The following is a 16,001-nucleotide window of genomic DNA, read 5'->3' as shown; positions in this document are numbered from 1 at the left end:
GTGCATAGCTTTCAGATAAATCCCTAAGGACATGTCTCAGCTCCTGAAAACACCAAATATACTAGCTAGTACAAATAATGAAAGATCCTGTTTTGTACCTGTGTACGGCCTGATTTATCACAACAAACAATATCAAAATAGTGCCTTAAGGAGTTTTATCTCTTCATGATTTCAAGTATTATTGGCTTTGTAAGTATCTATGCTTTTGTAGTTACACGGCAGGACATAAGCAGATAGATATACCTGTTTCGAATTTTGCTTCTCTGATATTTTAGTGGGAATAGTAATTTGTTCTTTGAAATAGAATGGGGGTTTTATACAAACACATCAAACCTTTGTCTGCTAGTGTCACATAGTGTAATTTCAGGGATATTATGATCAAAATATATATTTTGCAGCCACAGTGGCTGGAGGGCAGTGGAAAGTGACAAAGCTGCAGTAAATACCTGACCTGAGCCACTGAAAAGCATTCAAATGCTTCCACGCTTAAAGAAAAAATAACCTCATTGCCAAACAAAGATACCAATTACACCTAGCTCAAAGAGTATGGCAAGCTTGTAAAGACCAAAACATATTTCTCTATTTGCTTCCACCTCTATTATAGGAATTCATGACATCATACAAGACAGACAGATAGAGAAAGGGAGAGACAGAGATGGAGAGAAATGTGGAAGAAGAAGAAGAGAGAGAGAATTAGAAAGAGAGGAGGCAGGTCTGGGGGAGGACGGGGTAGCGGGTGGGGTGGTGGTGACTTAGCTGATGAAGGAGCAGCTTTCCCAAAGCTCGTGCTACCAAAGAAACCCATTGGACTTTAACCTGATGTTGTGAGGCTTCTTACTGAGAAAGAAAAAGACAGAAAAGAGGTAGAGGCAACTAGAGATAGAGGTTGGGAGATTGAGAGGGAGACAGAAAGAAAAAGAGAGAGAGAGAGAGAAAGGGAAGAGAAAGAGATGGAGATAGAGGCCAAGAAGCCAAGTCAGAACAGAACAAAAAAAATGATAAGATAAAAGCAAGTTACTGTGGATGCTGGAATCTGAAACAAAAGCAGAAAATGCTTGAATGTCTCAGCAGGTCTGATAGCATCTGTGGAGAAAGAATAGAGCCAACATTTCAAACATTAGATGTATTCTCTTTCCACAGATGCAGTCAGACCTGCTGAGATTTTCCAGCATTTTCTGTTTTTGTGTGAGAAAAAAATGATGATGTAGCTAAAATCTTTCTTCAATTGTAATATGTCCTTGGCTATTGGCTCCCTTAACTTTGTCATTGGTCTTGATATAATATCTCAGTACATTTCTCCTTCCCGCTTCTGGCCTTGCGTTTTGAACTCCCATCTGAGTTTCTATTGACTTTTATGATGCTGCATTACTCTCCCGCCATTGGCTTCTTTGTGTCTCCCCCTGTTTTCTGTCTTTCTCACCACCTCTGTCTCTTCCTGCTTTTCTTTCCCTTGTGTTCTGTCTCCACCTGCCTGCTTCATGTCTCCTGAGGATGTGCTTAAAGGAGCAGAGCATGAGAAGCAAAAGGTCACAGAGCAACCCTGAAGGCCAGCAGAGAGAACAGAAGAAAAACAAAACTATGGAGGTGGAAACCAGTCAATAGAGAGAAGAACAACTGAATTCAGGGAATAAGAATTCAAGAACAAAGCATTATCAAAAGAACAAAAAGGAGGATGAGATAACTCTATGGGGCTATAGTTGCAGACATCCTCCAGGCTTGGAATCTTAATCAGATATTTCTAGATATTCTTAGAAATGGAGGATTGATTGACCCATTCTTTATGTTGCAATTATATTGGTTTTCAAGATAGGCATCTTCAGATAGCATCAGCTTACACTGGTGTGACAAGCTTAGGATAAAACAGATTCATTTTGATGGGCCAGATTTTCCAATGGTCTTTGGTGCTGACACAGATTTGCAATTCAATTTGTTGTTCTGAACCTTCTTTATTCTATTAGCATCACCAGGAAGGTCGGTATTTGTTGCCCATCCCTAATTTCCCTTGAACTGAGTGGCTCACTCGGCTATTTCAGAGGTCAGATAAGAGTCGGCCACATTGCTGTGAGTCTGGGGTCACATACAGGCCAGGTGAATGGCAATGGATTTCCTCCCCTGAAAGAACATTGGTAAACTAGAAGGGTTTTTACAACAATTGAATATAGTTCCATGGCTACCATTACCGAAACGAGCCTCCAATTCTCATTTTTTAAAATTTGATTTAAATACCTGCAGCTACCGTGGGAATTAAATCAAAGTATTAACCTGCAGTATCAGGCTACATTACCACAACATCACCAACTTTATCTGGATCCTGAAAGCCAGGCTGGAAAAATGTTGGGTTTTGCAGCAATCTCTGCTTCCCTGCAAGTGCAAGGGGCTATTGACTACACTCCTGCAGCCCTGAGAGCTCCCTGGCAATAGCCAATTACAATCCTCAATAGAAAAGGATTCCACTCTTTGAACGTGTAGCTGAAATGTGATTACAGAAGACAACTCCTGTCTCTTTGTACTCAGTTCCCAGAAAGCTCCCATAATATCTATTTTCTGTCCCATTTCTGAGAGTCGGATGTTTTTAAAGTACCTTAATAATTGAGGGCCTGGCTTCCTGGGGATATTCCAGGAGACTTGGATTTAGACACCGCTTCACCATCTGCAGTGTGCTGCTGTTAAGATTCCAGCTAATGTTACTATTGGACAGTCAGGTCACAGGATGGAACACTGGCATGATAAAGCCCAACTTTTATTTTGTTTAAAGATGTGGATGAAGAATCACAGGACTGCCGATCAACTTTAAACAAAACCATAACACGTTTATAAAACACAAAAAGATTGACTATATCACAATACTCATTTACCTCACTTATATCTTCACAGGTGGACACAGATTTTTAAGATTAACATAAGTTACAAAATATCACCTATACCATAATGTTTTTGTAAGTACAAAGTCCGTGTGAACCACAGGTCAATTGTGGTCAAACACACCACACTTAGAAACCAAGTGGCAGATGGCACCCAAAGTCTGTGGATTTCTCATCAAATCACCCAGATGTTTGTCACACTGTGAGCCAACTGGTGTCACTGGAACTCTGTATTCTACAATAGTGTTTCCAACCTCCACTCTTGAAAAAAAATCTTAGGAATCTTCTCCCAATCAATGCCTTCTTTCAGAAACCTTCACCAAAGATCCATTTCCAGGATTCAGTCTCTCCTTCCAGTATTCCTCTGCCTTGGATCTCCACATGCATATCTGTGGGTTTTAGTTCCACAGAGTCTCTGATACCCAGCCATGCAACAAAATACTACTGCTTGACACGCTATATTAAGATGCTACTGAACTTTTAATTTACTTTGGATTTTTGGCTTTTCATTTTAAATCAGGATATAGTAGTAGTCTCTTTTAATCAGAGCACTTTCTCCATTTTTTACTCAACTTTAATGGGACTTTATTCGACTTCATTTTCTTTGTTTCTTTAAATTAACTGTCTTCTTGAAACAGCTTTTGTTCCCACTCCTTTCGGGAAGTTTGCTTTTTCAGCTCTCTGGTCCTGCCCAACTCATTCTGAGTTCAGACTAAAACTAAACTCAAAAGTTCTTTCTAACCTAGAGTGCCCTCTGGATGCTAACTAGCAGGTCTGTTTTTAAATCTCTATATAATTGCTGTTACATCATAAACATCCAATTACAAAGGGAGCACAGTTTATAATAAAACCAAAACCACGGAAATGCAGGCACCTTTGTTTGACTTGAAACTAACTGAGGTTTAATCATTTCTTACACAGAAAATTAAACTTACTGAAAGCTATACCTTAAAAATAAAAAATAGATTACTTAGAACTACCTCTGTTTCATGACATAGTCGAGGAGAAATACAGATTGTGACACAATGCAAACAATGGTCTCTCACTTGAGAAAGGATATATACTGGCATTGGAAGGGATACAGAGGAGATTCACTTGGTTGATTCCGGAGTTGAGAGGGTTGGCTTATGAGGAGAGACTGAGGACACTGGAGCTATACTCATTGGAATTCAAAAGAATGAGGGGTGATCTTATAGAAACATATAAGATTATGAAGGGAATAGATAAAATAGAAACAGGGAAGTTGTTTCCACTGGCAGGTGAAACTAGAAGTAGGGGGCATAGCCTCAAAATAGGGGGGAGCAGATTTAGGACTGAGTTGAGGAGGAATTTCTTCACACAAAGGGTTGTGAACCTGTGGAATTCCTGGCCTGGTGAAGCAGTCGAGGCTATCTCATTGAATGTTTTTAAGGCAAGTTTAGATAAACATTTGAACAGTAAAGGAATTAAGGGTTATGGTGAGCCGGTGGATAAGTGGAGCTGAATCCACAAAAAGATCAGCAATGATCTTATTGAATGGCACAGCAGGATCGAGGGGCCAGATGGCCTACCCCTGCTCTTAGTCCTTATGTTCTTTATGACACATGCCTCTACCAGGTCCATGTTTGCGCAGACAACTGACCACCGAAAAATGAGGTTCAGTTGTTTGAACTGCTCAGGCGGGGCTCTCTAATACTCACCATAGAGTGTCCCAGCCCATCATTGTCCGCTGGGCCCTGTACAACCTCTTGGTGCAAAGTGGGGTACATCTTACCTGAGGGAGGCATGAGAGACCAAGATGTCTCCCCAGATGATAAGCTTTGAACCCTGTTCAATTGCAGTTATTGTATGTACACATTATTTGATGTGCAAAAGTGAAAAAAAATGATTTCAGTCAAGTGTTGAGAGTAGCTTGCTTGTTCTTAAACATCAAATATGATATAAATAAAATAGATTTCATTCTCAATGATTTTTAATGAAAAGTGATTTTAATATAACCCTGATTATATTGAACGAATCCAGCATTGTGTCTATATAATTGTATTGAGATTTGTAGTCCATTTGAAGGTCAATACATTACCACATTGGCTTTCACTTAATACCCATTTATTTTATTATTTACTCTCGTTAAATGTCACTGTGACAAAATAAGAGCAGTCTGTCTTTAATTCATGTCAATTTAAGATAGTTTAAAGGAAATTAGATTTCTGATCTAATCTGGTACCAGCTATATTGCAGCAATATCCATGAGATGTTTAAAACCAGCAAATCCAATGCCCTTGGTGCTAAGTTTGATTTTGAGCAAGACATGAGAATTTTATAAGTGAACTCAAAGTGTGTGAGAAAGGAAATAATTTTCCTCACTGTTTTGGCACAAACGGTGACTCATCTAAATTTGGATAAATGTGAGGTAATGCATTTTGGGAGGTCTAATACAGATGGGAAATATACAGTAAATATTAGAACTCTGAAGAGCATTGATAGGCAGAGGGATCTGGGTATACAAGTACAGTAAGAAGTCTGACAACACCAGGTTTAAGTCCAACCAATTTATTTGATAGTAAAGTCATAAGCTTTCGGGGTTTGCCCCTTCGTCAGGTGAATGGAGAGTTCTGGCCTCAGACAGAGCATATAACAGCACAGACAGTTTACAGATTACTGACTAGAATGCGAGTCTTTATAACTAACCTGCTATCCAAGTCTTAAAGATGCCGACAATGCGAGTGGAAAGAGCATTAGGCATAGGTTAAAGAGATGCGTAATGTTTCCAGACAGTACAGTAAGTGAGGTTTTGCAAACACAGGTAAGTCATGGGGGTTACAGATAGTGCAACATGAACCCAATTGGGGCAAGTCATGTAACCCCCATGACTTGCCTGGGTTTGCAAAACCTCACTTACTTACTGTCTGGAAACAATACACATCTCTTTAACCTATGCCCAATGCTCTTTCCACTCACATTGTTGGCATCTTTAAGACTTGGATAGCAGGTTAGTTATAAAGACTCGCATTCTAGTCAGTAATCTGTAAACTGTCTGTGCTGTTATATGCTCTGTCTGAGGCCAGAACTCTCCATTCACCTGACGAAGGGGCAAACCCCGAAAGCTTATGACTTTACTATCAAATAAATCAGTTGGACTTAAACCTGGTGTTATCAGACTTCTTACTGTGTTTACCCCAGTCCAATGCCGGCATCTCCACATCATGTTCAGGTACACCCAGAAGGTACTCAAGAAGGTACATGGTATGCTTCCGTTCATTGGCCAGTGCAGAGTTGCAATTCATGTTGCAACTTTATAGAACCTTAGTTAGTCTGCACTTGGAATATAGTGTTCAATCTTGGTCGTCACACTACCAGGAGGATGTGAAGGCTTTGGAGAAGGGTCAGAAAGGGTTTATTAGGATGTTGCCTGGTATGAAGAGCATTAGCTCAGGATAGTTTGGAGAAACTTGCTTTGATCTTGCTGGAATGATAGAAATTGAAGGGCGACCTGATAGAAGTTTGCAAGATTATAAGGGGCACGGACAGAGTGGACAGAAGCTTTTTCCCAGGGTGGAAGAATCAATTACTGGACGGCATAGGTTTAAGGTGCGAGGGGCAAGGTTTAAAGGAGATGTACAAGGCAAGTTTTTTTTTTACACAGAGGGTAGCGGGTACCTACAAGTCTCTGCCGGGGGAAGTAGCGGAAGCAGATGAGATAGTCACTTTTAAGGGGCGTCTTGGCAAATACATGAATTGGGTGGAAATGGAGAGATATGGTCCCCAGAAGGGTAGGGAGTTTTAGTTCACTCAGGCACCATGATCGGTGCAGGCTTGGAGGGCCGAAGGGCCTGTTCCTGTTTTGTAATTCTCTTTGTTCTTTTTAAATAACAAAAACAAGATATGTACAAGAAGGGATGACCAAGAAATTGATAGAAGATGGAACATGAGAGCAATAGTGAAGCAATAAAAACAAATTGTAACAGTTTTTATCAGTATGTGAGATTGGAAGAGACTAGCAAATGTAAGTGTGGGTACTTTATTGGCAAAGTCAAGAGAAATTATCTACCTCGAATGGAAATATAGCAAAACATTTTATTTGAACAGTGAGAAATAGGGAATTGCTGCAATCACAGGAACCTGGACGTCTTTGTACATAGGATCATGGAACCATAAAAAAAGTTACAGCACAGGGAGAAGCCATTCAGCCCATCTTATCTATGCTAGCCCGAGAAAACCCAGGTGCCATTTCTAGTCCCACCCTCCTGCACTCGGCTCAATAGAATGACAGAAAAGGAATGAATCACATAAAGCTAACATGCAGGAAAAATAAGCAATCAGCTAAATAAGTGGCATGTAAGTCTTTGTTACAAAGGATTTGGCTTGGAAAAGCACATAAGTCTCATTGCAATTGTACAGCTTCCTGGTGAGACCACAACTGTATGACTGTCTCCATTTTTGATCACTTCACCTAATGAAGGATATATTAGGCTTGGAAGGATTGCAACAAAGGTTCCCTAGACTGATTCATGGGACGAGATTAAGTAGACAGGGTCTATAGTCACTTGAATTTAGAAGAAAGAGAGGTGAATACATTGAAATGTTTTAAATTCTTAAAGGTAAGATAAAGTTGGAGAATGTTTCCTCTGGATGGGAAGTCTGGATTTAATGTTAGATGACTATTAAGGACAAAGATGAGGAGAAACGTATTCATCCATGGCTACTCAGCTCCAGATCTCAGCCTCTGGGCAAACACAGACAAAGGAGCTGAATTAAGAAGTGAGATAAGAGTTACTGTGAAAATCCCTGTCACCACACTCTGGCACCGGTTCAGGGACACTGGGGGGGGTGGTGGAATTTAGCATGGCCAATGTATCTAAACAGCATATCTTTTGGATTGTGGGAGGAAACATGAGCACCCGAAGGAAACCCACACAGACACAGTGAGAATGTGCAGACTCCGCACAGACAGTGACCCAAGCCGGGAATTGAGCCCATTGCTACGAGGCAACAATGCTAACCACTATGCCATTGTGCCGCCGAGAGTGACTGCCATTGATAGCAAGGTAGTTTCAACTGAGTGTAGCATCTAGGAGACCTAACAATTTTGAGGTTAATTAGAATTGAGGGAAGTTTCTCATTGGAGGGAGTCACACCTAGCACAAAGGAAGGTGAATGTAGATGTGGGAGACCTATCACCTTTGCCCTCAGATATAACCACAGGACTAACGCAAAGTAATAATCCAGGTCCAACAATCTTTAACTTCGATGATCTTCCCTCCACCATAAGGTCAGAAGTAGGAATATTGATGATTACATAATGTAAAATGCCATTCACAACGAATGAGGAAATTTCACTAAACTGAGCATAACCTGTTTTTCTTTGTGTTTTACAGCCCCCAGCTGTAAATTTGTTGTTGCAGGGTAATTACTATTCACGGTTACCAAGTTGATTTTGGATGGATCACATGGAGTGCTCCTTTCCAAAATAATTTTCTTTGAATGTTTTCATTCTTCTGGGCGGCTGAAACTATTATTTGACTCCCTCATCACCAATTTATATGTGACGCTGAGTTTTTGTTACTTCTGTGTTTCCTTCAAGTGGCATCAAGTGTTGGCTGGCTTCCTCATCGCCAGTTTATTTGTGAGGTGTTCGCAGGATTGACTTCAGGAGGTTGTGGATTTCCAACAAAAATTTAAAACATTATTCAGGAGATGTTACCACTACAGGCTATGATGTTGCACTACCCAGTTACCAGCACAAACAGCCAATGATGGCCTCTATTATCATGCCCCTGTTCAACTGCAAGACTGCTAGTAAATAATCACTAAACGAAACAATAAATGCACAACAGAAAAATAATTTGTCATACTAAGAAAGTGTTGCAAAGCATTCTTGTCCACAGGAATGGGCATCTGTTGCTTAGCCATAGTCTCATCTGGATCGAGCTGTGAGTAAATGGCCTACAGAAGAAATCTGTATTTGTATTTTGCAGCATTAAGTTTCAACTGTATGATCCTGATTCTATCAAGGACGAGACAAAGACAAAAAAAAAAATTATGATGCCAACCAGGATGTCATCAACAATAGAACATAGAACCGTATAGTGCAGAAACAGGCCCTCGGCCTATCGAGTCTGCACCGACCACAATCCCACCCAGGCCCTATCCCCATATCCTTACACATTTACCCACTAATCCCTCTAACCTACACATCCCAGGACACTAAGGGGCAATTTTGGCATGGCCAATCAACCTAACCTGCACATCTTTGGACTGTGGGAGGAAACTGGAGCACCTGGAGGAAACCCACACAGACATGAGGAGAATGTGCAAACTCCACACAGACAGTGACCTGAGCTGGGAATTGAACCCAGGTCCCTGGAGCTGTGAAGCAGCAGTGCTAATCACTGTGCTACCATGCCACCAATGAACTTGCAAGGTTGTTCCATGCACCAATGGAGGATCTCACTGCCAATGGAAATCCCACAGACAATACAAAAAAAATTCTACCTACTAGAGACATGAATGTGGTTAGTTTTGATGGTGCTTCATCTAACAGGACCAGCCAGACCCTGCATTTTGCATTGAGAACGCTGAACATCTTAGCATTGGACATGTCTACTATCACCTGTTTCATTCACTCTGCAAAGCATATCATTAATATTTAAATAGAAGTATAGAAAGTAGAAGCAGGAGGCGGCCATTCAAGCCTGCTTCGCCATTCATTTTGACCATGTCTGATCATCAAATTCAATATCCTGAGCCCCCTTTTCCCCATCTCCCTTGATCCCTTTAGCCCCAAGAGCTAAATCTAATTTCTTCTTGAAATCAGATAACATTTTGGCCTCGACTACATTCAGTGATAGTGAATTCCACACATTCACCACCTTCTCGGTGAAGAAATTTCTCCTCAGCTCACCTCTCAAAGATTTACCCCTTATCCTCAACTGGGATTACTGATTGGACAACAACTTGTTCCTGTAATACCAAAGTATGGATGCTACCTTAATGGGCAAATATTTCTAAGTCCTTACTAAACCCATCATTTACAACTGAATGGGTACCTTTGCATTTTACACTTATCACAAAAAACACAACTGAAAAAGAAATGACTACAAGATTGTTTGTCAAAAAGCGTGTCTGTTCATTTAGTGCGTGCCACAGGCTCGAATTCATTTAGAAATGTGCGACTGTTCACAAGAAAAAATAATTAAACATAATCCCGCAGTCAAATAAAATGCAATGCCTAGATTGAACTGAGCCTTCGAGCAACTTAGTTGTACTGTCTGCACTCATCGACGTGCTACAGCTGATCAACTTTCATTTTAAGCCATTTACTTGCTGTTAAATTTACAAGACTTTAAAACAATACCTTCCAGCCACAATCTAATCTGCAAATAGTGTGCGTTATCAGAGAAAGTAGGGAATGAGCCACAAAGACTGGTGCAGATGTTTAGCATTCCACCTTGGAGCTAAATTTGACTCCACCTGTAAATGCAAAATCTATCTCATTGGCTGAAATCGTACAGCACAGAAAGTGGCCATTCAGCCCATTGTGCTGGTGTTGACTCTTTGAAAGAGCTATCCGGTTAGTCTTGTACCTCCTGCTCTGAAAAATTTCAAGTGTACATCCAACTCCTTCTGAAAAGTACCATCTGCTTCCACTGCCCTTCGCAGCAGCACTCTTGATCATAACAACTTGATACCTGATGGATCAAAATCCCCCATCTCCTTTCTGGTTCCTTTGCTGATTATTTTCAACCTGAGTCCTCTGGTTGCTATGATGTGGAGATGCTGGCGTGGGCACAGTAAGAAGTCTCACATCACCAGGTTAAAGTCTAACAGGTTTATTTGGAATCACGAGCTTTCAGAGCATTGCTCCTTCATCAAATGAGTCACTTGACCTGGCCTAACCTGCTGTTTCATCAGGTCCTTTACCTGATGAAGAAGCAGCACTCCAAAAGTTCATGATTCCAAATAATCGTGTTGGAATTTAACCTGGTGTTGTGAGACTTCTTACTCTGGTTGCTGACACCCCTACCCCCTCCCTTGATTGTAGAAACAATTTCTTTACGTTTACTTTATTGTGAGCTCTCATCATTTTGAAAGCCTCTATCACATCTCTCCTTCACGTCCTCTGCACGAAGAAGAACAGTCCCATCTTCTCCAGCTGGCATCCCAAATGTTCATCCGGCAGCAAGAATCTTTAGTTGCAAACTATGAAAGAAGTAACTTCAAAATCAAAGGAAAAGTTTGAATAAAGAAACTATATTACATCACACAGTCTGGACCACACAAACTCCTCAGAGTCTCCATTCGCTTTCTATTTATACCAAGTCATCTGGTCATCTGACCATCACATCATTTTGCCATTTGTTACATTGTCCACTGGGTCAGCTGGTCAGCTGAACCTCACAACATATTATCGTTGATTATATTATGAAAGATTCCAATGTTACCGTTGGTTTCATTATAACACCTAGTATCATTCTAGTAAATCTCCATTGCATACTCTCAAAGGTCCTGACATCTTCCCTGAAGTGCAGACCCAGAAGGAATCAATGCTTTCTAAAGGCTTAGAACAGTGACCTTTCTGTTGTGCTCCATGCCTCTATCAAAAAAGGCAAAGACCCCATAAGCTTCTTAAACCGCCGCATGAATTTGACCTGTTGAAGTATTCTGGTTGTTCCCGCTGATAGCAGGAAGCGAAAAGTGATTACCCGCACCCCCCTCCCCCCCAACCACTGTGCAGGTTCACCACAACCTGGTGCAGGTTCACTAATGTCCTGTAAGGAAGGAAATCTGCTGTCCTTACCTGGTCTGCGCCATGTGTGACTCCAGATCCACAGCAATGTGGTTGACACTTAAAATTTCCTCTGATAATGACCTTGCAAGCCACTCAGTTCAAGGGGCAAATAGGGATCGGCAATAAATACTGGCTCAGCCAGAGACACCCACATCCCATGAATGAAGAATAAAAAGAAGGATAAAGCGAAAATGCATTGAAAGCGGCGGGACAGGAAGATCCCATCACCAAATAATTGCGGGTTGCCACAAAACTCACTGTAGTAGGGGTGGTGGGGGAGGGGGGTAGAAAATCCCACCCATTGTGTAAGCACATTCCCAGGTTACTTTCTTTAAAATAAAGTTTACTTATTAGTGTCACAAGTAGGCTTACATTCACGCTGCAATGAAGTTGCTGTGAAAATCCCCTAGTCATCACACTCCAGCGCTTGTTCAAATACACTGAGGGAGAATTTAGCCTGGCCAAGCCACCTAACCTGCATATCTTTAGACTGTGGGAGGTAACTGGAGTACCCGGGGGAAACCCACGCAGACATGGAGAGAATGTGCAAACCCCACACAGGCAGTGATCCAAACTGGGAATTGAACCCGGGTCCCTGATGCTGTGAGGCAGCAAGTTAATCATTGTGCCATCGTGCCACCGCCCCTTCCTGCACCCCTTTGAAATGATAACAATTCTGTTCTGTTCAAATTATTAATTAAAATGTATGAAGTTGTAGAGAGGGATAAAGTGTTGGGATTTGCATTCCAATTCACATGTTTGTGATCTGGTAATCCCTCAGTTACAAGCAGTATGGACTATAATTACTGCACGATGTGGTTTAGAATGTTTGCTTCCAGCATTCTAATCAAATCAGCTTGAAACTGGGTTCAGCGATCAAAATGGGATGCTACTTCTTCATGAATTTAATGGAAATGACATCATTATCTACAAGAAGCAAGTCAAATTGTTTGAAGGTTAAAGTACAATGTACTCCATTTAATTGCAAGCAATTTAATCAACATTTCTGCCCAATTAGCCCCTCAACCCACTTCTCAGTGCTGTGAATTGTAAGAGATGTTCAGCTTTTTCACAGGGAAAACCTTTAAACAGCGTACGATTGTTCGGGAACATTTTCAATTGTATTCTTTTCTGTGTTGGTGCAATTTGGTTACATTTGAGATTTTTGCAATCGTAGAATCTCTACAGTACAGCAGGAGGCCATTTGGCCCATCAAGTCTGTACCGATCACAATCCCATCCAGGCCCTATCCCCATAACCGAAAACATTTTGCCCTGCTAATTCCTCTGACAATATGGTCAACTGAACATGACCAATTAACCTACCCCACACAACCTGAAAGAGAAGTTGGCAATTATTCACTCAGTGATTGCTCCCAATGTCTCCAGGAATACAAGCACGTGGACATCTCAAAGGTTAATTAGACCAAACTTCTTTTAATCCATTGGTATCAAAACTGCACAGACTCTCAGGACAAAGCTTAACTTTAAGGGACAGACCAATCACAGGAAACATTCACTGCTGATGCCCTTTTTGTGGCTTCAATTCCACAGTGCAGTGACTTGATCTGCTGCTCCAGCACCTTGCTGCAATGCTGCTCATTCTCTGACTCCACAAGGCTCCTGGTCCCTTGTTCTTCTCCATCCTGAGTCCCAGACCCTGCCTCCAGCATTTTTTCTTTGGGTTTCAGATTCCAGCATCTGCAGTAATTTGCTTTTATCTTGTTTGCTGAACAATTGACTGTTTGTTCCAATTTTAACTTGTTAAGTCCCAGCCATTTTCCATCTCAGTGATTGACAAGTTGGTTGCTGCACCCTTTGTGAAGAAAGTGCTGGCAGTTTGAGACCTTGCTCGAGTTTTCCCCAAATTCTCCTGCAGTGGAGCAGTGGTTAGCACTGCTGCCTCACAGCGCCAGGGACCTGGGTTCAATTCCCAGCTCCTTGCCTGTGAGGAGTTTGCACATTCACCCCATGTCTGCGTGGGTTTCCTCTGGGTGCTCTGGTTTCGTCCCACAGTCCAAAGACATGCTCATTAGATGGATTGGCATCAGTGTACCCGAATTGGTGCCGGAGTATGGTGACTAGGGGATTTTTACAGTAATTTCATTGCAGTGTGAATGTAAGCCTATTTGTGACACTAATAAATAAACTTAAATCGTTTTCTATGGGAGAGAGTCACAATGAAATGGTTTGTTTCTCTTGCGTGTTGTTTTGTGAGGGTGACTCACATGAAGAGTGGGAATTGACATGACTGGAAAGCAATATATCCATCTGCTTTCAGCCAAGATAATCTCTGTGGGTTGCGAGCACACATACCTTCCACATAATGTCCCATTGTACCCATGCTACATCAGCACAATCATTTAGCAATGTGCTACCATGGCTATTTTTGTTTAAATATGCTTTTTGGTGGACTTAATTCCATAGAATCCCTGTAGAATAGAAGGAGGCCGTTCAGCCCATTGAGTCTGTACTGACCACAATCCCACCCAAGCCCTATTCCCGTAACCCTCATTTACCCTGTTAATCCCCCTAACACTAGGCAATTTAGCATGGCCAATCAATGTAACCCTTACATCTTTCAGACTATGGGAGGAAACCGGGGCACCTGGAAGAAACCTACGCAGACATGGGGAGAATGTGCAAACTCCACACAGACAGTGACCTGAGGCCAGAATTGAACCTGAGCCTGTGCTGGTAGGCAGCATGCTAACCACTGTGCCACCCTAAGTTTCTGTGCCATTTATTTTGATGCCATGGTTCAGCTCCAGCAGAGCATTCCTCAAAGATTCTACTCGTAATTCACAAGCAGAGTGCTGTATTTGACAGTAAGCTTTCCTTCAGCATCTCTTTACAGCTTGAAGAATCCTTTGACAGGCTCAAACTGTAATTGAGTCAGTCAGTTGGAACACCAGCCTGTAAATTTGGTTGAATGCTGCCAGTTTCTGGCTGATCCGATTCAGTTTCTGGTCAGTGGTCAGCCCCAGGATGTTGATAGCAGAGGATTCAGGGTTGGTAATGCCATTGAATGTCAAGGGGAGTTGGTTAGATCCTCTCTGTTGGAGATGATCATTGCCTGGCACTTGTGTGACAGGAATGTTACTTGCCAGTTGTCAGCCCAAGTCTGAATGTTGTCCAGGTCTGCGCTGGAGTCCATGTACATTTGAAGGAGGCCAACGGGAATATATAAACATAGAAAATAGGAGCAGGAGTGGGCCATCCGGTTCTTCGACTCTGCTCCAAAATTCAATGTGGCTCATCATCTATCGCAATGCCATTCTCCTACGCTCAGCCTGTACCCTATGAGACCTTTAGAGTCTAGAAATCCATCTACTTCCTTCTTAAGTATATTCAGTGTCTTGACTTCCACAGCCTTTGTGGTAGAAAATTCCACAGGCAGAGTGGTTAGCACTGCTGCCTCACAGCGCCAGGGACCCAGGTTCGATTTCTAGCTTGGGTGACTGTCTGTGTGGAGTTTGCACATTCTCCCCGTATCTCCCTGTATGTGCTGGTTAGGTGCATTGACCCGAACAGGTGCCGGAGTGTGGTGACTAGGTTTTCATAGTAACTTCACTGCAGAGTTAATGTAAGCCTACTTGTGACAAATGAATAAACTTTATTTTTACTTTAGGTTCACCACTCTGAGTGAAGACATTTCTCCTAAATAGCCGACACTGTATCCTAATGTTGTGACTCCTTCTTCCAGAACACCCTCAGCCAGAGGAAATGTTGGGGGTGATTTTGAAGCCACTCTCTCTGTCTTTGGGAATGATGGCGCGTGCACTAAATCAGAAAGCGCGATTTGTGCCAACAAGTTTCTGAGTTCTGATTTACCCGGCCCCTCGCTGGCGGAGTGGCGTGAATCAAGCTGTGCGACCACCGAGAGCTCATTTTAATAATTAGCATGTCATGAGTGAGCATTCTGTTCGGGACAGCCCCACTCACTGAATATTCAGTGGGTGTGATGTCACACCGCTACCAATTATAACAGTTCCATACAAGCGTGAACTTGGTGTACAAAAGAACAAAGAACAACACAGCACGGGAAACAGGCCCCTCAGCCCAATGAGCTCGCGCTGCCATCTTAACATGATGTGTCCCCTCTCCGCCCATGACCCTTGTCTATGCTTATGGCATTCCACATTGAGGGAAGACTAATTTAGGGACAATTTGTTACACCAATCAGCCTAACAGCACATCTTTGATGTCTTCACCTTCAAGAAAGGTTTCGGAGGTGAGCGCTCAGGCAGACAACACCTTCCCAGTGTGCACTGCCCCGGGGGTACTAGAGATCAGTTCAACTCGGGGACAGGGGATGGGGGTCCCGGAATCGCCATATCAGAGTGAGGGGTTGAAGTGGGTCATTTGCAGGCC

Source organism: Carcharhinus amblyrhynchos, chromosome 4 (assembly GCF_965287045.1).
Source record: "Carcharhinus amblyrhynchos chromosome 4, sCarAmb.v2.hapA, whole genome shotgun sequence".
NCBI lineage: Eukaryota > Metazoa > Chordata > Chondrichthyes > Carcharhiniformes > Carcharhinidae > Carcharhinus > Carcharhinus amblyrhynchos.
The sequence above is the reverse complement of the archived record's forward strand: the minus strand, read 5'-3'. Positions refer to the sequence as shown.